This window comes from Apis florea, unplaced genomic scaffold, assembly GCF_048593485.1.
Source record: "Apis florea isolate Af1SG1 unplaced genomic scaffold, ASM4859348v1 contig_3587_pilon, whole genome shotgun sequence".
Taxonomy (NCBI): Eukaryota; Metazoa; Arthropoda; class Insecta; order Hymenoptera; family Apidae; genus Apis; species Apis florea.
The window spans coordinates 1,058,243-1,080,094 of NW_028256789.1; the positions used below are offsets into that span (position 1 = coordinate 1,058,243).

Consider the following 21,852-nt stretch of genomic DNA (forward strand, 5'->3'; position numbering starts at 1 on the left):
CTCCTCCCTTCCCCACACCGACCGTATATATACCTTCCAATATTTCCAAAATTCTAAAAAAGAAACGAATAGACTCGCGAAGACACTTTTCCAACCAGCTAACCAATTACCAAGATTACAAAGTTTTTACAAACTTACTAAAAAAAAAGAAAAAAAAAGAAAAAAGAACAAAACCTGCACGACAACGTTAATGAATCTAATTTTCGTCTAATTTTCCAATACTTTCGTTCCAATTAAATTCGTATCGTGGGGTCGATAGTTTCCGCTCTGAAACTCGATTTACATCGAATCTATGATTACGTGTTGAAATCCGCGGAATAACGGATCGATTCCGAAAAGCGGTTTTTAGCGGCGGGAAGGAATAGCAGGAGGCGAAATTACATCTCGAAGCGGGCTGAGGTCGCAGTCTACCGGAACAGAGGAGACTCGTCCGTAGTCGCAGTTTGTCGGCCAATGGGACCAGACAGAAACGCAATCGCAATGCAGGCCAATCCCTCTGCCCCGTTCGTCCACCCGCTCGCTCGCCCTCCCGTTCCCGGTAATGACAATCATTACGGGGAATGATTGCAGCGTCGGGTCCGCCAGCGCGCCAGCCGCTATTGGGGGATGGAAACCACCTTATAGAGTCTCTCCTCGGTCCTCGATGCGAGCGGTTTGTCACATGCTCCCGCCGTGCTAAAGTGTTTCCGTAACCAAATCGGTTAAAGAAAAATCCCTCCCCTTTTCACGAAACGATCGTGGCTCATGTCACGTCACAAACTTCCAATTCTATTCTACTCGGGGAGCGCACAATTCTGGATTTTTGGTGCAACAAGGAGGACTCGATCGGAGGCTTGGATTCGAATTCTTCGAGCAGAGTGTCGAGAGGGAACTGAGGTAAACTTGTTGTGATATCGACTCGAAGGAAGTGGTTCGAGCAGTGTTTGTGTTTGGACGACGAAGCGACGGACGACGCGCGTGATGGAAATATCAGTGTGAAAGAAGTGTAAATATTATCGAGTAGCTGTTTATCGGATCGATTGAAGGATCATGTAATTATTTAGGAAGATTTTTTTTTTCTTTTTTAGACGTTTGTGCAACGGACGGAGAGGAACTTATTCGTGTCGAAGATGGTAAAATATATCCGTATAAAATATATACATATATATATATGAATGCAATAGGAGAACGGAGAAGCGCGACGGTGATGCACGAGGTAGGAGAGAAATATGGCGGTCGTTCGATCACGTGATCCTTTTTACCATCTTATATCTTTAAGGTAACCGAAAAAAAAGCGAAAAATCTAAATACGCGTTTATTAATAAGACGTCCGTCTAACGATCGACGTTTTCCCTTCGACCAATCGCAATTTTCCGATTCATTTACGCCACCATTACCGTGCAATTCAATAGGCGAGCCAATTATATCGTATCTTTAACGCCATCGATCACTGGAGATCCGCCAAGTTTGCTCAAACTTCTTCTCGCGACTATCGGGTCGTAGCGGGGCGCCAATTGTCGATTTGGAAACAGATCGTTTCCCGCCCTCTTTTGCGAACTCTTTCGTTCAGAAACGATAAACCACGTAACGGTAAACCGATAACGTCTCGTCGATAGAATGGATTCGGCACGGATGCGCGTAATATTCGCCGAGATCAAGGGACGGGTATCAAATCGTTAAAAATATCGATGCTTCAACAACGCTCGACCATATCTGATCGAGCTCTTTCCGTCCACGTCCCTTCTGCCCAGCGTGGAATAACGTAATAATCCGTGATAATCGTTCGTAATCGGCGATCGAATGAAAAGTCCTCGCGTTTCTACGAAATTATGGAATCGATCGGTTCGCGAGTTATCCGGATCATTCTTGCGAAACTCTGATTTCTTGGGTGGCAAAAAGCGTGGTCGCGAGACCGGTTAGCGCTTTAACTGGTATCGAAAGAACAGATTGCAGGAAACGGTGGATAAAAAACGCGGGGCTTCGCGAAGTGAGGGAGATAGATCTCGCGGCAGAGAGAGAGAGAGAGAGAGAGGGAGGGAGGGAGGGAGGGAGGAAGGGAAAAAAAAAACGGTTAAAATTGCCGTCCGTTTGAGAGGAGCTCCTCTCAATGAACGCCGGCACACATCTCTCCCGATTGTTTCACCCTTCTTCGACGAATTCTGGATAATTGTGCTCGGACGTAAATAAAGATTATCGCGAATGAATGGCGAGGGTTGGCGAGAACGGGGCGCAACGCGGGTGTAGCACGCACAATGAACTTAATCGCTCGTACAAGAATAATCATCCCGTGGCTGAGATAACAATTTCACACAGCGAAACACTGGTACACCTCGCCTGCCGAATTCTTTCGCGCACGGAAAGGAATAGGATAGAATTCGAGATTCCGTCTACGCATTCTCCTCGAGTATTCGCTCTATCTCCTGATACCAATCATCCCCCTGCGCGCAAAAAAGGACGGATCGATTTTTCTGAAGCGAGCTCGTTCCTCCCCGCCCCAGCCCAATCCAGTTTTCCAGCCTATTTAATCCGGTTCCAGGACTCTCTCTCCGACTTCACGTCAAAGTATCGGTTACAAAGTATCGAATCGATCGCCGGGGGTATATTTAAAAAAAAAAAAAAAAAGGAAAAATAAAGAGAGAACGCAGGAAGAAATTCGAGTGACCGGATTCGTACTCATACGATGGAAACGGTTGCACGCGTTTCTCTCGCTCGCGTGTGTACGCTTATTTCTGGGCGCGTTCGGTTCTCGTGCGCGCGCGCGTCCTTTCTCGCCGCGGAAAATATAATGATGGCGAGCGAGCGGAGCTGCGAGCGTTCGTTCGTTCGTTCGAGACTCGCGTTGGAAACCGGCGATAAGGAGGGAGTGTCTACTGCCGCCATAATGATAGCCCTGAGCGGCTCTCTGACTCCGGTGCACGCTCTGTGCACGGCTCGGATCGGCTGTGTGCCGTCGTAGCGGTCGTACATGCATCGAGCCGCTCTCTCTCTCTCTCTCTCTCCGCACGGCATCCAGGCACGCATGCACGCGTGCACGCACTTCACGTGTCGCCGGCCATCCACCGAGGAAGAGAGCTCGAGAAGGAGGGAAAACAACGTGAGCGTGTTCCTTGCAACTCGTGCGTTGCAACTCGTCCTTTCCTCCGGGAACCTCGCCCTTCTTTCTTTCTTCTCTTTCTTATCTTTATATGCACAATCTTTTGCGTTGTTGTTCCGACTACCCACGCGGCTCGTCCCTTCCCAGTTTCTGGGGGGCGAGGATCTGTTTATTTATGAAACGTTATTTCGCGAATCGACGACGTGCTCGTCCGACGAACGAGCCAGAGAGGGAGAGACGATTCCTCAATTAACACACTGTCAAAACACAATGTACGTTATTTTGCTTAAAAGGAATAAATCGTTGCGCAAAGAATTTTATACCAGTTTTGTATATATATATAAATCGCAATAACTGGTATCGCGATAGTTAAAACACGGATAAAACGATCACCCAGCTCGCAGGGATTAATCTCTATCGTGGTATCTCGTTCGGAGATTTGTTCGAGTCGATAAATTAACCTAAAGGGGAGGTAAAGAGAGAGAGAGAGAAAGGTAAAGGAGGGGAGGTTAGGGCGTTGCGTAATAAGCATTGGAAATTTCGAAAAATCGTGGCCGCCGCGTGGCCGGTCGTTCCGCAATTCCCCGATCGCAGAAAAAGAGGAGGATTCCTGATCGAAAAACGGCCGCGTGTACACCACACCCCGAGTTTCTGGTACCGCGGCATCGCCACGAGGGTTACACCGGGTTCACGAACGGCGTACGGGGTCCCGCCATTGGTCGGGTCGGTTCAGATTCATTAGCACGCGAGCGGCGATTGGCCGGCCGCGAGGCTATCGTCTTTTTGCTTTCTGCCCGCGTAATGACGTGCTGCGCGTCTCGGCTTATATGCAACCGAGCGATCGTGCATGGCAGATAGGTTTTGCCGGTGTCTGCATGTGCATCGTCCACCACAGCCGCACCGATCACGCACACACCACGTCCGCGCACACGTACGCCAAGCTGGAAGATACCTCGAGGGGGGTGTGGAGTTACCTGCATCGCAAATGGGTCTCCGCCACGCAGTTCAGCCTCGAGTCTCGAATATATATATATATATATATTTCTTTCTCATCGCACCCTCGACGAATCGTTCGAAGGGGAAAGTCGAATCGCCTGATCGAGATCCCCAGATTTCGCGAAAAAATAATTATCGGTGAACCGAGGCCGTACAACGATAGACAGAGACGACGACGACGACGACGACGGTGTTGAAATTCGATTCCAGGGGATGTGCACGCGCGCCTCACCTCCATTTTGAATTCTTGTTAACCGCGAACAGGGGTGGCGATGGTCGTCGCGCCAGGAAACCATGCCTCTTACTCGATTGCCGACTACGATTACAATAACGTCGAAATTGGAATACGAACTATTCCCGTATCGTATCGACGAGATTTGTTTTCCTTTTTTCCTTCGATCGATCAACCTTTCCCCGTTAATCCACTTGCGATTCGTTCGTATATTTATATCGTAGGGAAAATAATATTCGCGTATCGAATACGTTACGCGTGTGCGTTATTTTTAACGCCCACACATTGCACACGTTGTCGATCGAAACGTTTTCTTATCCTGTCTCGCAGCGTTTCCTCAATCCCGTTCCCTCCCGTTGTTTAATTACCGATCCAAACCATTGTTTCCTCTTAACGTTATAATCGAGTGGAGAGCCGTGACTCTTAAATCGGTCCTCGACGATCGCAATGCGCAAGTGACGCGACAGTACACCCCTATGTATCGTCGAGAGGGCGCCGGGGTTACGGGTAGGGGTTGAGTTCGAGTGGTGTAGGAATGTGTCGAAAGCACTTCGCGTAACGCGGAGACCTTGCGAGTAATGCTTTGGAAAAAACGTGCCATTCGTTATCGAGTCGTCCTCTCTTTCTACTTATCGAATTTTAGATATATTTCTTTTTTCTTTCTTTTCTTTTTTTTTCCCCCCCTTTTGAAATACGACGATTCCTCGTCGAGTTTTATTCGATACGTATCGCGTATCCAAATAAACTTGGTCGAGCGACGCTTAGGTCAGTGAAGATTACGTAAAAAGCGACTAATTACACGTTTGCATACGATATTGCTTCTAATCATCACTCGCGTGTTCTTTGCTTGCGAAAAATTCGTTCGCGTCCTTGACGCCCATTATCGTCCGTTCTTCGACACAACGTTCGTTACACAACGTTCGTTTCGCTGTACTTTCCATGCAACGTGGCGTTTCCTCGTCCCTTCCCTATTTACATCTCCAACGATGCGATTCTCCCACGAATTCACCACGTTTGCCATTTGTTAATTAACAACGAAAGTAACTCGTGTCGAATCTTTCGCGTTGCAGCATAGACAGGAATCTTCGTTTTCTCGCGTTTAACGCATATCCAGCAAGGAGAGCCGATCTTCGTCTTTTTCCATTTGGACGAGGCCGTTGTCGTAGAGATTGGACGGATTTTTTTCCCAAGGAAAAACGAATTCGAACGAAAGGTCGAAAGGGGGAGGACGCGGACCAAGAGAGTTGGGAGAAGGGGCGAAGATCCGTCGTTTCTTGTCCCGATACAAAATGGCCATTGAAACGTGACTTCGCAGATATGGATCGCGCCTTGGCTGGAGGTCGGAGGGATCGCACGGGTAGAAATGGTGAACTGCCGGAGGACGGGGTTGGTGTCGCCATGGCAACAACGATCCCTCAGTAGCCGAGCCCTCCTACACCCTTCATTCAACTCTGCCACCCCTGTAATCCGCTCCAACTCGAAGACAGCCACTACGCAATTTTCGTGAGAGGATACGCGTTCTCGACGCGATGTCTTTTGGCTAGGTAGGAAAATGGAGAATTTGTTAAGAAACCGATCTGTGTTTTTCTCTTCCCCTCCTATTTTTTTTCTTCCCCTCTTCTCTTCTCCCAATTCCGCGTAAGATAATTCCATTCCGCGAACAATTTAAAACCTGAAAAATTAGAGAGATCCTTTAATCACGTAACTGCGAATCGTCCCATCGCCGATCGATCGAGGCGATGTTTCAATGCTTCAATTGGCCGGAAGAAAGTCGCGAGAAAAGGCAAGTAGCCGGCTCACCCTTTAACGTCGCCTAATTAGTGGAGATGGTTAAAAAGGATGCGGTTTAAGGCGGTCGTTATTCAAATCCTTTGTCAAGCGGATCTAACGAAGCGACAAAACGTCGCTTTAATCGGGCAACTTGGTCAAGTCTGACCCAGATAAATATTCATGAGCGGGCTCCTTGCGCGGTGCTCTATCCCGAGACTTCTTCCCGCTACTCGTTCCTCGTCCTCGTTCCACCACCCCCTCCTCGCGTTTGCTAATTATTTTTCGTAGACTTTATCGTGGCGAACGAGTGGAACGATACATACATATATGCATACGAGTGGATACGAGGCGAGAGTAGGCGAAAAGTGTGGACGGAGGAGGAGGGGAACCGGCCCCCGGGAACAACGTGGCGACTTATACTATGTGTATCGTAATATCGTCGGCTCGATTAACATAATATCTTTGCTCCTTTCGTATTCAAAATGGGCCACCACCAGGGCCGTATAATGGTACTCTCGATCCGTGTTTATACTAATGCTAGGTTCCCTGGGACGAGCTCTAAGATCATAATGAGGCTTCGATCGAATTAGGAAGGCGGGTGACTCCTCTCCCGTGGTCTCCCGTTTCCTCTACCTTTACGTTTTCTTCTTCTTCTTCTTCTTTCCTCCTCTACTCTCTCCGTTTTCAAGAATATCCCGATATAGTTTTCACGGGCTGCATCATCTACGGCGGAGGATCTACGGCGACTCAAGGGATGGTGGACAAGTTTTTTCTTTTTTTCTCCTCTCTCGCTGTGTGGATATTAAACGGCGTTTCGCGGAACGCGTCTCGGAACCCTTCGATATTAGAGGAGAGACGAGTCGTTATGCGCCGATTTCGGCCGATTTTCTAATTGGTGAAAAAAAAGAAGCAAGGGATAGGAAGCGATTCGATCCGATCCAGATACGCTCTCTCGAGAGGCGTGGCGAAAGTGGGAAAGAATTCGTATTCCCTTCGTTGAACGCGACGTTTTACCGAATGTATCGTAAAATTTTCATTTCGAGCGAATAGGAGGGGAGCGTTCGTTGCACGGTACACGGCTTCTCCTGTCTCTCGAGTATTAAAATTTAAATATCGATTCATCTGGACGACGTTACGGGCGGGGTGGAACGGGGAACGTGGGAAGGGGAGCGAACGCGAGAAAGTAATTTCTCGTTCGTGGAAAATCAACAGTTTTTCCGCGAAACGAGCTTAAAATCTCCCCCTCGTCGGCCGGAGAAGTGCCATTAGCGGCGGCGGCGAGTACTTTAGAAGCTTCCAGCTTCCCCGCTCCGTTGCATCTCCGAGCTTTCGAGTACAGCAACATGGATGTCGTCGTTGGTCGTTGTTCCCTTAACGTCAACGGCCGCTCCCTCTAATATTGCACCCATTTCGACGAGTTTCTGGGGGAAGGGAGCATCGATTCCTCGTTTTCCCCTATTTCCAAATCGAAATCACCTCACTAATATGCGTACACAGCATCTACAATTTCTAAAAATATCCATCTTTATTTCCTTTTATATCGATTACAAGTTTGAAAATCACCGCCTCCAATGTTCGACATATTTTTAACCGAGAAAATTCCAAGCGAAAAATCCAAGTGAAATCTGCAATATCACGTCACGCATATTCGCGGACGAATATAAAATTAACGATTAGAATTATTAACGAGATACGCTCGAAAATGCGAATCCGAACTTCTCACAAGCGATAGCGATAGGAATGCTGGTCGAAGCATTTGCGATGTTTAAAAAAAAAAAAAAAAAAGAAAGAAAGGTTTTTCAAAAATTCACGTTTTCACGGGAGGATAATCCATTGGCGCGAATGGGTGGGGTGGTAAAAACCGGGAGAGAAGCAATAATGCGCGTGCAACGTGTGAAATCGCGCGCCGGGAAACCGAGCGTTTAAATCGCAACGGGTCCGCGACCGGCCCGATCCAAGGCGAATTCAGGATTAATGCGTTTTTAATAGTGACATAACTGCGCCGCTCGTTCGCGCTTTTTCCACCCTTCCATCCCCCCTCCTCCTCCCTTTCTCGATTCACCGCGGTTTTTACATGGACGAGTGTTGCCGGTCGCGCGCGGCGTTTTCACCATCGTGGTGGAACACACTTGGCCGAAACGCGCATTTTTAACGATCCGCGGCTGGAAGGAAGGGTGAAAAGAAACGGAACAAGGAGCGGAAAATCGCGTGAATACATTATACAACGAGAGCGCTCCACTTTCTTGCCTGTGGGATCGCGTTTTGCAAGAAAGTCGGCAACGCCCCCTCTCCCCCTGTCTGCGTTTTATCACGGAAACGATTCCGGCCGGAATCGACGGATCGCGCGGCCAATTTCGAGAGAAAGCTCGATCCTCCGCGACATTTCGCCCAAGCGAAGGCGTGTACATATATATATATATTATAATTTTGTTGTGTCTTTCTGTGGAGAGAGGAGAGGATACGATGGAAAGGAGAAACAAGTCGCTCGGACAGATTGGATAGCGAGGTGAAATTTCGCTCCAAGAGATTATTTCGAATATCCGTAGCTCGCTCGTTGCAACAAAAGTTATGAGAAATTTTGCATTGGAAACATTCAAACAATCGTGGAAATTTCAATCGAATCATCCTATTTTATTTCGTAATACTTTCGCGTAACAATTTGTGCCCAATTTCATCTCCGCTCGCGAACATCTTTCACAAACACTTGCATTTACGAGACATTGAGAATCAAGAAACGATATATTCTCCGATAGAGAAAGAACGGTCGAACGCATAGCTGGTAGCAACCACGGCTTTCTTTGTTCGATTTTTCATCGAAATAATTTTAAACGTTCCCAACGATCGTTACACTTTCGCCTCGCTCCTTTCCACGAGATTAGATTATATTCGATATAAGGATAAATTGGTTTCGCCATCGATATCGTCCGGCCTGAATCGAGGCGGACGCGTCGAGGAGAGAGATTAAAAGTTTCTACGCAGGCTCGGGTCACGAGATAATGAAGCCAGGCCTGCGTATGATTATTAGAATCAACCGTGTCTGTCGCGCCTACGACTTGTTCATTTTTTTTCCCTTGGAAGAGGAGAGAGAGGGAGAGAGAGAGAGAGGGAGGCTCCTTTGAGGTTACGCCGATGAGAGGCAGGTGGGGAACGGGCGCGATACCGATATCATAGTTTTATTCCTTCCACGAGCGGGGAAAAAATGTAATTGGCCCGGCCGAAATCTATCGCTAGAGGATGGAGGGTACGTAGGGAGGGGGAGAGGCCATCGGGAGGGATGCACGAAGGGGGATGAACGAAGGAGAAAAAAGCGCGTGTGCGAACGGGCGACCGTTCGTAATAACAATGATTAGGAACGGGCCATGAAAGAAAGGAGAAAAAAAGTAGAAGAGGATCGAGTCTTGTCTTGGCTCCATCTCAAAATGGCGGCTGATGGATCGAGCCACGTGCAACCATCCTTCAACGTACGAGATATTCGAATTTCTTCTCTCGAGGGACCAGAGAGAAAAGAAGATTCCGTCTACGCTGCGCCACTTCTTAGATACGATTTTCCACGGTGGAAAGCGTGGTGTCCAAATGGAAAAATAACCGATTTGCAATTTCGTGTCGGTGTGGTCGAAAAATAGGATCCGATTCGTCTCGTCTTCTTATCTTCGTAGTATCCCGGCGTAGGGTTAACTCGAGGGTTAACCCATCGTCGACGTCGACGTCGCCGTTTTCTACTACGTTCACGTGCGATGCACACGCGGCCCGAGGAAGGAGTCGGTAAGAGGAGAAAGAAGGGGAGGTGAAGGAGGAACAGGGTCCAGCATTGTTCGCGGACATTGTAAGCATGTCCGGAACAAAGAGCGGTAATCGACCCGTGTAACATTTATAACGTAATGGGAGGGCCTCACCGGCCCATAATAATATCAATTACGGGGCAACGGGAGAAAGTAACAGAGAGAGAGAGAGAGAGAGAGAGAGAGAGAGAGAGAGCGTATGCTGCGGTGGAAGAGAGAAGGGAGAGGAGCAGGAGGGCGAGGCAGAGGGTTTAGATCGGGAGGAGCACATTGGCGACGCGGATTCGCGTATCTGTCGGCCAGAAAATTGACCAACGAACCCTCTCCAGCCAGCCAGCTGTCTCGGGAGAATAGGAAGAAGAAGGCGTCGTGACGCTCTCGTTAAGTCTCGTTAAATCAAGCTGAAGGGATCGACGAAAATCGTGTGTACGTTCGAAGGATTGATTTCTCGGCGTTTTAAGAAATCTCGTAATTAATCCGAAGAATTATTTTTCCGTCTATTAATTGATCAAGTTAATTTCAAACAATACAATGCACGCTGCAATTTTTGAGAATCATACCCGATACGATTCTCCATTCCTCGAAATCCTCCATTTATTTTTGTATTTTTATTTGCCCAACCTATCCAAAATTTCCATAGAAATTTCGATGCGTTTCGAAGGAAAACGAGGACGAGATCTCTTTTGGATCGAATCCGCGGTGCGTAAGTGAATCGCGATTGTCGTTGGAGGTACCGAAACGGTGCCGGGGCAAGGTCAAGAAGGTATCGAGGAGGGCCTGAGACCCTTCGTTTTTTTAATTTCGCTCTCTTCTCGCAAGGTTTTGTTTAATGGCGAAGGCGGTAACCGCGCAGAGGCGAGCCGACCAATGAGAGGCCGACTGGAAATCATACGCGGGATCGCCGGCCGCACGGCGGCCTCCGAGAGTGGAGGTGAAGTTAGGTTAGGTGAGGTTATGTTCGCTCCCCGCGTCTCCTTAACATTCGACGGGCCTGTCCCGGCACGGCATCGCTCTCGCAAGAGGTGGGGCTCCGTCTCTTCGATCGGCGTTAGGCATTTCTTCTTCTTCTTCTTCTTCTTCTTCTTCTACCTCTATTTTTTTCCCTACCTACACTTTTTCTCCGACCTCCCCCTCCTCCTTCTATTTCTTCTTCTTCTTCTTCCTCTTCTTCTTCTTCTTCTTTTACTTTCGTCGCTCCGTCATCGCCTCCTTTACCCTTCCAATGCTCCTCGACGAAGGCCTGTTCACTATACTTAGCATTGCCTTCGTTTTAGGACCACGCCGAGATAAAACCGCTATCGTGAATGCAAGTGGGGGCGGCGTGGCTTATGGTTATCGAGCCTATATATCTTCGAGACCATTTCTAATCGTATTTATAGTAGTATATTCATTGGAATATTTCGAAATAGTCATTCCGCTCTGTTATTCTTCTAACACATTTTGTCCCTTAACTCTTACGATTTCAACTATTTTCAAGTCAATTATTCTTCGATCCGATTATCCTCGAATCTTTGCGAATGAAAAGAATCGAATTCCTGAAAGAGTTCGTTTTAAATTGGAACTCGACTCAACGGTGGTAAGATAGAAGTTGGACGATCTCGTGGCTCGATTAGAACTGGCGATCGGTTAAAGAGGGAAACGTTTCGGATAGAAAATGTTTCTATCGATGCCTCGTTACAAGTACGAGGCATTATCGTTGGATTCGATTTTCACTTCGCAGCCTTTGCTGCTCCTGTCCTAATAATCGGGTTATCGGCCATCGATATATGTCGAGAACTCTAATTACGTTCTTCTGTGTTACTGCTTTAAACCGTGCCGATCCCCTTCTCCCCTGTCAATACCGAACAAAGCGTTTCGCAATTCCTTTCGAGTACGAGAAATTACGGGTTACGTTCGAACACGTGGGAAGTGGAGGAGCTCCTCGAAGATGAAGAAACTCGTTGCTTTGTCCATACCATAGATCCGACGATTGCGCGTATTTATCGATGTTGAATCAATGGGTTACTGTACTGAACTCTCCGTGCAAATCCGTCCTTCTGTCTGAACAAAAATTTCGCAACGCTTCATCAAAGATCGAAAGACACGGATTCGTATTATTAATATTACGTGTATCTTCGATTCTTTGATTTCTTTTTAATAATAATTTTCATTTCGTCGAAAGACGCGAAATTCTTCTCGAATCTTTTCGACGATAACGCTGATCCCAAATCTCGAATGCTAGATTTACGATTATTACGGAGTGACTTTGTAATAAAAAAGAAGGAAAAAAAAAAAAAAAGAAAGAAAAGAGGAGAGCGTAGAGTGCCACTTACGCAATTTCATTTGTAATTCAATGTCCAATTATCAACATTCGTGAATCTCTGTTCAACTATAAATATAAAAAAAGGAAACAAAACGGAGGCCCGATAAACACAAGGGGCAGATTCCTCCCCTGCTTCTGATCGCGTGATTCTCCCGTTTACTCTCGCGAACAACAATCACGTGACAATGCGTTTCTCGCGTGCCCCATCCCAAGTCCGATTAATCCGTGATCTTTACATGGGCATGGGTGCATCGATACGATTAATTATTAATCAGATACAACATTATTAACTTTGTTAATCAACGTTCTTTCTTTCTTCTTTTTCTTTCCTTTTCCCCTTTCCTTTCTTTTTATCGAAACGAAAACGAGTCGAGATTCCATCAGGATGGATCGATTCGATATTTTTTTCCCCCTCCGTACGTAGCATTTTCGACTGATACACTTTCCACGAACTAATATAACAAGCTTATCATTAGATAGCGGGACGTACAGAAGAGGCGTTCGTCGAGATGATCGACGGCGAACAACATCGAGATAGAAAAAAGGAATCCATCGACGGAGCCCGCATACGAATACTTGGTCGATTCCTTTTTGCGGCTATTGATCGATGGTGACCGTAATTTTCAGATCGCGTGCCGTGGCATCAGCCGCCACCTTCCTCTTCAATGCAAACCAAATGTTATCGGAACGCGGCTCTTTCCCCAAACTCGTGCCTTTTTATCATATTTTTCACGCGGCCAACTTGCGTACACACCCTTCCCCTTCACCGCCACGACATAAGATTACAACACGTTTGCAACATTGTCGCTGTAACGAAAATGTCACGAAAAAGGCTCGTTGGCAGCGAGGTGGGAAAATTTAGATATCTTCCTCGTTAAAACGTCCAGAATATTTTCCTTTTTTTTTTTTTCGCCCTACTACTTCGTATATTCCTCGTTGAAGGAGAAAAAGGAACGAGAGGAACGAGAGAGAGAGATAGAGAGAGAGAGGGAGAGAGAGGTATTGCATGCGCAGGGCGCCGACACAGCAATCACGTTTCCGTGTTCTTTTCTGTTGCAGGTGCAGCGCACAGGGACAGGGGAAAAAAGAGAACGAGAACCTTGAACCAATCGTAAATGGCGTGGAGTGAAAGCGGTCGGTCTCCGCGGTTTTCCCAGAAGAGCGCGAGCCACGAAATTATCGACCTGTAAATCGGAACGAAGGATCTCTCTTCTTTCTTACTCTCTGTATGGATTTTATATATATATAAACTCGCCTCGGCCTCTGTGTGTTACGAAAGGAAAAAAAGGAGAAAAAATCGAACGCATTTCGAAATGTAAAAATCGAGAAAGGGTACCTTCGAGTCGGGCGAATTCACAATGTGGATCCTTGGAGAGCACCTCGTTTACCCTCGCATCAATCCTCGTGCGCCGAAACGAGGCTCGATGCAATCGTGCGATTGATTCGCATCATCCATTTGACGGATTGCGCATCGTCCAACGATGCTTAGATATTTCAGAAAATGATTGGTGAGCCCTGGCCTTTCGAAGATCCGTATCGGAAACGTTATTGCACAACTCGCTGCTACGTGCGAATGATTGATGAGAGCGTGCACTATTTTCTGATGCGATTTCAATAAAAACGAAAAAAAAAAAAAAAAAAAAAAGGGAAAGAAACTGTCTCATTTATTTTCGTAACGAAAATACGATAACTCCTCTTCAGCAAATGCTTCCATCTGGATTAATGGGTTACGATTATCGCGATCGCGCGCCTCTCTTTCACATTCTTCGATTCGGTTATTACGGTAATAGGGAAATAAAACGGTAGTAGGTTTCTCGCCCACGAGAGAAATCGTTAACGTCGCTGAGGAAAGAGCGGAGACACGAGGAATCGAAGAGAGGAAGCGTGGTCGTTGGGGGCGCGTCGATCGAAGAGATGAGATCGAACATGGTTGACACTTCGTGGACAATACCCCCGTGACTCGATTACACGCGAGGTACCGTTAATCATCCTAATAGCGCGGGCATAATGGCGCAGATACGATCTGCACTCGGCCGGCCACGGTGGATTCGTGATTCCACGCTCCTCCAACGATCGTTCGGCCCACGTGTCGCGCGCAGGATGCGTCCAATGGTGAAATGAAATGATTCTGCTCAGTTTCAGAGATCGACGTGAATGGGCGTACATTGAGACAATCCAATCCGACGTTTGATTCCACGTTGAGTCTTCTAATTGAGTCATCGTGTCATTAGTGATAATCGCGTAACGGAATCATCTCCTCTGATCGCGGTCTTGCGAGAAATAACGAGAGAGATAAGAGGCGGCGCGAAAAATATCGACGATACACCCTGAACATCGACGATGCCCAATTAAGCTCAATTATAATAGCAACGGATAATGGGTGAAACAATGATTATTCCGCGAACGATCGGTTAGGATGATCGACCTTGGCTGATTTTGCGCAAGATCGATTGCGAGAAGGAATTATCGAGTGGAGTGGAAAAATGTGACGGTGGAAAAAAATGGTAATGGTGCAGGAAGAAAATTGAAAGGACGTGGGAGATTGGAACGTTGGTGATTAATTAACTTGGCTCGACTGGACACGTCTCTGTTCAAATGTTTTTAATGGTCTTGAAAAAATTGTAAAATATTTGATCTGGACAAGGTATACGTGGGGACCAACGAATGTTCTCTTACTTACGAGCAAACGAGCGTGTATATATATATATATATTCATCCATTTCATTGGAATTCGAACAAAGAGGACCTCGCATTTTCGGAACGAGTTACCGGAAGATCGCGTGCCGTCGAAATATTCTGGAAATATGCTAATTACCAGTTAGTCAGTTTCTTGTGGCATTGCGCCGGTTTCTACGATCGCCTCCTTTCCTCGCGGTTCACCTTGTCTCGACGTTTTGTCCCTTCTTTCGTGTCCCTTTGTCCCGGTTTTCAGCCTTGTTCTTGTACTTTCTCGTCTACACGAAACACGATATGACGCGCACATCGTTCACATTTTTTCCCCTTTTCTTTTTTTTTTTTTCTTTTTTATTTTTCAAGTTTCAATTCCTCTTACTTAGGATAGATATTTAATCGAAGAAACATCCAGTATGACACGTCCAGTGTTAAATTAAATAAGAGATCAAGAATTTGCTGAATCCAAGAATTTGCATTGTGCCTCTTAACGCGGATATAGTTATAATTTGAAAAAAGGAAAGGAAGAAAAGGAAAGAAGAAACAAAAAAAAAAAAAAAAAAGAAGAGTCGACCGACAGCTAGGCCACCTAGCTGTTCGTTTCTCTTTGTTGGGCGCACAAAGTATGCACAGTGAAACGTGCATACTTTCTGTCTTCACTCCCATTAATTAACCACATCGTGTACGCGGTTGTTCTCCTGTTTCGAGAACGAGGAGCGACCCTTGCGCTGTATCGCCGGCCTACAACATCCGCCCTGAATTAATTGAATATACGTTTACACGCGATACGGAGCCAGCCTTTTGCGAGTTGACTAATGCCGGGCTATATACCGGGGAAAATTAAAAATTCATCGGAAATCGCGCGTAGGACGGCCTACCTCGTTCCCGCGAAACCTTATGCTTTCGTGCGATTCGTGGCACCCACCGCCAATTCGTTTGGGGGGAGGGGGGGAGGGAGAGGAAAAAAAAGAAAGGAAGATTTCTTGGAAACTTATCCTTACACGATCGTTATCTTGAAAATAAAAACTCGTTTCCCCGAATTCTCTTCTACGTTTTAGAGTAGAATTAGGAGAGTAGAACGTTGTCGAACGTTGTTTTTCTCAATATCCTCAAACGGATGGATCTTTCGGTGTTCGACGCATCTTCCAAACATTTTTCGTTCTCGAGCCGAGCGGTGAAATCGTGACGTTTGCACCTTCGTGTTGCACCACGAGGCGGTGTATGGAACAACCGGAAACGAGGGCAGGTCTATTATCGCCCTGGAGGTTATACGAGCTAGCCCAAGTTTCATCGCCACGGAGTTCCAGGTACAGCAATATGTTGTTTTATGGCGCAATCATCGGCACGGTAATAATCATTAAATCCGAAGCTGTGTGCTCCAGGGTCTCCTCTCTCTCTCTCTCTCTCTCTCTCTTTCTCTTTGAGACGAACGAGCTCGTCGTTAGTCTCGGATTGATTCGTTCATCTCGACGGTGTGTACGATGATATTTAACGCGATGGAAATATTCTACTATTCCATTGAATGAAAACGAATCATATATGTATGTATATTTTCTTCGAGAAAAAATAATCTTTCTTCAAAGAAAAAGAAAAAACTATAAAAAATTATGGATAATTTTTTTCATCGACTTTCAATCTTTAGAAAAGAAGTGAATCTTTAGAAGAAAGAATTATAATTTAATTCTCCTCGAGAAAGAAGAAAATCGGAAATATAATGTTTGGGAGGAAGTTTCTGCTACAAATCATTTTCCTTCGCCTCTGTGACAAAGAAAAGAAAGAAAAAGAGGCTGGGGGAGCGGTTAGTTAGCCGCGGTCATAATTACGGTTTATTGTCTCAATAAATATATACGACACAGGGTGGCTGTGTATCAAGAAGCAGAAGCGGCTCTTGATCGAGTTGCTTCCTGGGATTTGAAATCAGGCGTCCGCGCGTGTATCAAGGCGCAATTTATGGGTCTGCTTAATATGGTTTATGGCGTTTTGTTCTGCTCCCCGCGGAACCGGAAGCCGCCTAATGATCCGCCTCGAAAGATGAAAAATGACCGAGGATCGAATAACGATCGAGGAAAGAGAGAGAGAGAGAGAGAGAGAGACGAAAACGCGTCTTTGAATAATGATAGCCACGTGTTTAAGTAAGGAAGAAAACACACATTCGCAAAGAGGAATGATTTATTCCGACAAAGAAGACGTTGTTATTCACGTTCAAGCGAACGATACCTTCATTTATTTCGTCTCATGAATTTCGGATTGTATCTTCTACTTTTTTCTCCCTCCCCTGAAATTGTATCATCGCACCGATAATCGGTCAATTTGGCCAAGAAGAAGTGCGAAGAAACAATTTATCGTGGTTATGGTCATTGGCCATATACGTGTGCGTGTAATACGTGTAATACATCGTTCCGTAATAAACGATCAAGGAGACAGGAAGCGTCTCAACAATTTGCCATACGAGCCTGCTTCCGCTCCGAATTCATCGATCTCTCGGCTCGCCGATTGATAATATTTGCCGACGAGTTTCACGAGCTGTTGTAACAGTTTCCAACACTGCCACATTCGGCCAAGAACGTTTCATTGCGCAACGCGAAATAATTAACGCGAATAAACGACGTAAATGTTCCACTTTTCTAATCTTCGAATACATATAGAAAGTTTACGCATATGAGTTTCGCCGATGAGTGGCCATTAGAGGTTCGTTATCCTTATCGTAATTACGCCAACGTGGTTGGTCAACTTACCGTGCACAGTAGAGTTGTCGCGAATCGTTCGTTTGGATATGTCGTTCCGTTCGTATAATCTAATAATAATTCATATAACGTTTCGCGGACGTGATGATCGGAAGATAACGAAAATGACGAACTACGCTCGTGCAATACCGACCAATGGACGATCGAAAGTTGAAAACTATCTAGTGACTACTGTAACTAACGATAGATTCATTTTTCAATCTGTTCGACGAAAGACTGATATTTTGACTCGAAAAATGATGAATTCCGAATCGATTCTGACGTTAGAGACCAGAAAAAAAGAAATTTTTTATTCAGAAGACACGTGGTATATAAAATTGTACGCATTTTGTGTACACGTATATTCGTTTATTGTTTCGTTCGTCAGTTTTAAAAAGAATATTCAATTAATTGTGTTATTTATATATATATAAAAAATATAATTTTATCTAAGATATACGAGATATTTTTGTAACGATAACTATATCTAGAAACGTTAAACTTTTGATCAATTATATAAATTACGTCAATATGAATTACATTAAACACTAAAATTGTATTTTTCGTGCTCGAATTAACGAACGGTTCAAGGAAATCGAAACAATTTGTTCATTACATATAGTAAATGCATTCTTCCAGATAGCGTAAAGTATTAGTCTTGTTCCCGGTTAATTCTGTTTGAACTTAATGGCAAGGACAGCCTAATTGATCTATGCAATTACGTTCCGATGGTGTAAGTGGCGCTAAGTGAATACCGTGGTAGGCCTTGGTTTCTCGTAAATTATCGGACAGTAATTTGAAGCGGTGAAAAAAAAAAAAAAAAAAATAAAAAAATAAAAAAAACTTCGACGAATCTTTTCGATCGAGTAACACGTGTACGTACGATAAACTTTTTTTTGCGCAACTTTTTCGATAATCTTTTTTTTTTTTATCCGCATATTGTCATTCTACTCAATTTACCAACATTCCAAAAATTTTTCTTGAAAATTTTTCCCACACCTTTTTTCAGATTTTTTTTTCGCAATAACTTTTTCGTAACAGTTCTTTGTTGTCCATTGCAGAGAGAATTTTGGAATCGAACCAGTTCCAGCAACCCTAACATTAAAGCCCGACTTATTTTCAACCGTAATGACAGCTCGAAGGAGCTCTTCAATTTCGAGATCGGGATCGAGATTCGATGCTTTCGAACATTCTTGCAAAATCATTGTTCGTAAAAGGAAGAAAATTTTAAGAATTTCCACGTTGGAAATTTTAGAATAATCCGAAATTATTCGATTATTTGTTTTTAATTCTGGAACAACTCGAGGCTAGCGCCAAACATGTTATCGATAATCCGATTGCCATAACGCGAGAATTCGATGAAAAAAGATCGCGTCTCGACACCGCGAGAAGAATAATGCATTAACCATTGCGGCGGTTGCGTCGCGTCGGCTGTCTTCATTTCACCGAGTGCTTTTTCCGGTAAACGGCATGATGGATGCGACGGGAAGAATGCAGCCGCAACAAGAAGCGCCAACCTGCGCATTCTTACATAACAATTGCGAATTCAGCTTAATAAATTATGACACGGCCCCAACCAGATCGTCCAACGATCTAACGTTCTAACTCTCTCTCTCTCTCTCTCTCTCGTACACGATCGACGTGATTTATCCGTCGGGAAAATGGGAAACGTAGGCCGGGACGGGATACAAAGTGGATAGCGGCGGTTTCCTTGTTCGAGTATCGAGGAAATGACGGAGTGAAAGGGGCAACTTTCTGAAATTGTTTCGACGTCGGTGAAATTGCGGTTTATCGACACTGAAATTTGTTGCCGCGGATCGTCGCTCGGCAAACTCGGCCAAAAACGGTTTTAAATACGGTTTTATACTCTTCAAAAGAGAAGTACTTTCTTCGCGAAATAAATCCAACTTTCCACTCGCGCATTCGGGAAATGGTTTTACCAGTCGCGTACATGAAAGGAACGATCCCGCTACGAAAGAAATATATTAGGAATTTCGCTCCACGGGCGGAAGAACTTTGCTTGCATTTTTGTTCTCGAACGAAACAGGTTCGCACGTAAAGCGAAGTTCGCCATCGACGAGGAAGATCGAAGCCGAGTGGATTGAATTCGGTGAGAGGAAAAAAGAAATCTGAATTGAACGAGGGATATAAATAGCAGCGTATATAATGTACATAATGATTCTTTCCACGGCTTGTAATTTTTCATTCATCGCGTATAATAGAAGTTCAGACTCGAGTTCGATACATGGGAATTCATTTAATCGGGTTCACTGGAACTCCATTCATCTAAATCCGCCGGAGGATAAACGATTCGTATAACTGGAATTCCAACAACGAGATGTTCACGAGATTTCTCTTCTCTCCGATTTTTCGTTCGCTCCAACTCGAATATATTCCATTATCATTAAAGAAACAACGTTTCACTCGTTCGTTTTTCAATAATATTAATTTTATTATACGCCACAGCGAAATTCCGTCTCCACAAACGATGAGAAAAACTCACTCACCAGTTTCGCGCGAACTTGTTGACATCTCGTGTCGACATGGAGGGATTCAAAGGGAATCGATTGTGCCACGAGAGCGGTGATCAGAGTATTCCAACTCTCGGAATCGGCGAGAATACCGTTTTAACGCCGTGGATCGCTTTCCTTTCCACGATCCCTTTTTCGCGTGAACGTTGAACGGGCACCACGATCGATGGGAAACGGAAAAAATGCGGTCGATGCGGCAGGAAGGACGCGAGGTGGACACGGTCGAGAGAGGGTGCAGGGTCGGTGCTTTCCGTGAATGCCGGCGGCTTCGTTTGATGCTTTTTACCCAGAGTCCTGGATACCACGCGTTCCTGTGGCACGATTGGCTCCTTCCACGGGCACCCGTACGGTCATTGGTCCTTTCCAACAGGATCGTAGGTGCCCGTGGGACGACGACCGTCGTCGCCTTCTCCAACCTCAGCCGCGATTCCTTTATATTCGCTCCCCCGTCGTGCGATGTCGCCGCGCATATGCGTGCAGACAGGAGAAGACATTCTTCGGACCACGGTGAAAAATGAAACGGTCACATGTCAACTGGCTTTCTTTCATTTTTGTCGACCTGTCATTCGCTGTTTATCATTCGCAATTTTCGGTGGTGTCGATCGTGGTCGATGCATGTTCCATGTGGAGCTGAAGTTGTTTTCTCGAGGATTTCTTGTTGGATTGGGGGATAGTTGGAAACTTCAAGGGTGAAAATTGTAATTTTTAAAGATAATTCCTTGATTTCTTGGTTGGACTTCGAAGATTAGGGGAATCGCGTGAAATCGAAACGCATCCAAAAATTGGTTCGGACGATAATCCGTGGAATGCTCGAATGACGTTAATTTTAAAAATAATTCGTAATTGTAGGACGAATCGTGGCTTGTGTGCAAGCTGGGATAAAAAAAAAAAAAATTTCGAATTTGCAATGTTTTAATCGGCGCATTAAAATTTTCGATTGGAACTTTGATAGCGAAGGATAAGCAGTCCCTTGATACGGTATTTATTCGGTAGGAGTTAATTATATTCGGAGCGAGTAAGCGCAGAAACGATTCTGGTAAATTGTAAACTGCTCGCTGCTATGAAAAGGAGGGATTTAATGAGGGTTATTGCCGGCAATCGGCCACTCGATATCCGCAGCTCCGCATTAAGACACGGAATTATGTTTAAAATCAAGGACCCAATTAACATGGAGGTGCATGTCATTATATTTCTGATGAATCCCCGCCCCTCCTCCTCCGTACGTAGTCGCGACTGCCTCGCGACATAAATCGTTGCGTTAGCGGTTCTTTTCAGCGGTATTTAAAATTGCATTTTTTCGTTAATGGGAAATCGATCAAAGCCTCGAACGTGAAATACGACCACGGTGCACGGGAGGAGGCAATGGAGACGCTTAGATGCTTTATGGATTCGCCTTATAAAGTTGGGATAAAGCCGGTGTTCCGCCGCCGCGGAATCGCCGATTCTGGCGTGTGCGCGAAGGTGGTTTGGTTCCCCACTTCCTGGAGAGATGGCGCCACCATAGCGGTCGATAGTCGTTCCCTCCACAGTCGTTCGTGTACGTACGTCCGTCCAAGGTTGAAGAAACGGAACTTCCCGCGATGAAGACATCGAGGAAAAATGTTTGCACGTTCGAAAAAACGATTGGAAATCGGTAATCGCGATCGTGTTCCATTAGGATATATATATATATATATATATATATATATATATATATATATCGGCGATCAATTTTGCCGATCGAGTTGTAAGACAAAAATTACGAGCTCGAAACGTATTAACATTAACGCGTATTAA

The 21,852-nt window shown here is 45.3% G+C and overlaps 1 long non-coding RNA gene across 6 annotated transcripts; it reads left to right on the top strand.

The window, feature by feature from the left end:
• Positions 1-437: 437 nt before the first annotated feature.
• LOC147656567 (uncharacterized) lies at positions 438-13,807 on the top strand. 6 transcript variants are annotated; one of them, XR_015294213.1, is made up of 3 exons: positions 471-985; positions 1,068-1,112; positions 13,212-13,807. It is a non-coding gene; the product is annotated as an uncharacterized LOC147656567 (long non-coding RNA). The 6 variants fall into 6 exon arrangements; XR_015294211.1 differs by having other exon boundaries at positions 1,068-1,258; positions 13,212-13,801; XR_015294212.1 differs by having other exon boundaries at positions 1,068-1,195; positions 13,212-13,801.
• Positions 13,808-21,852: the final 8,045 nt, after the last annotated feature.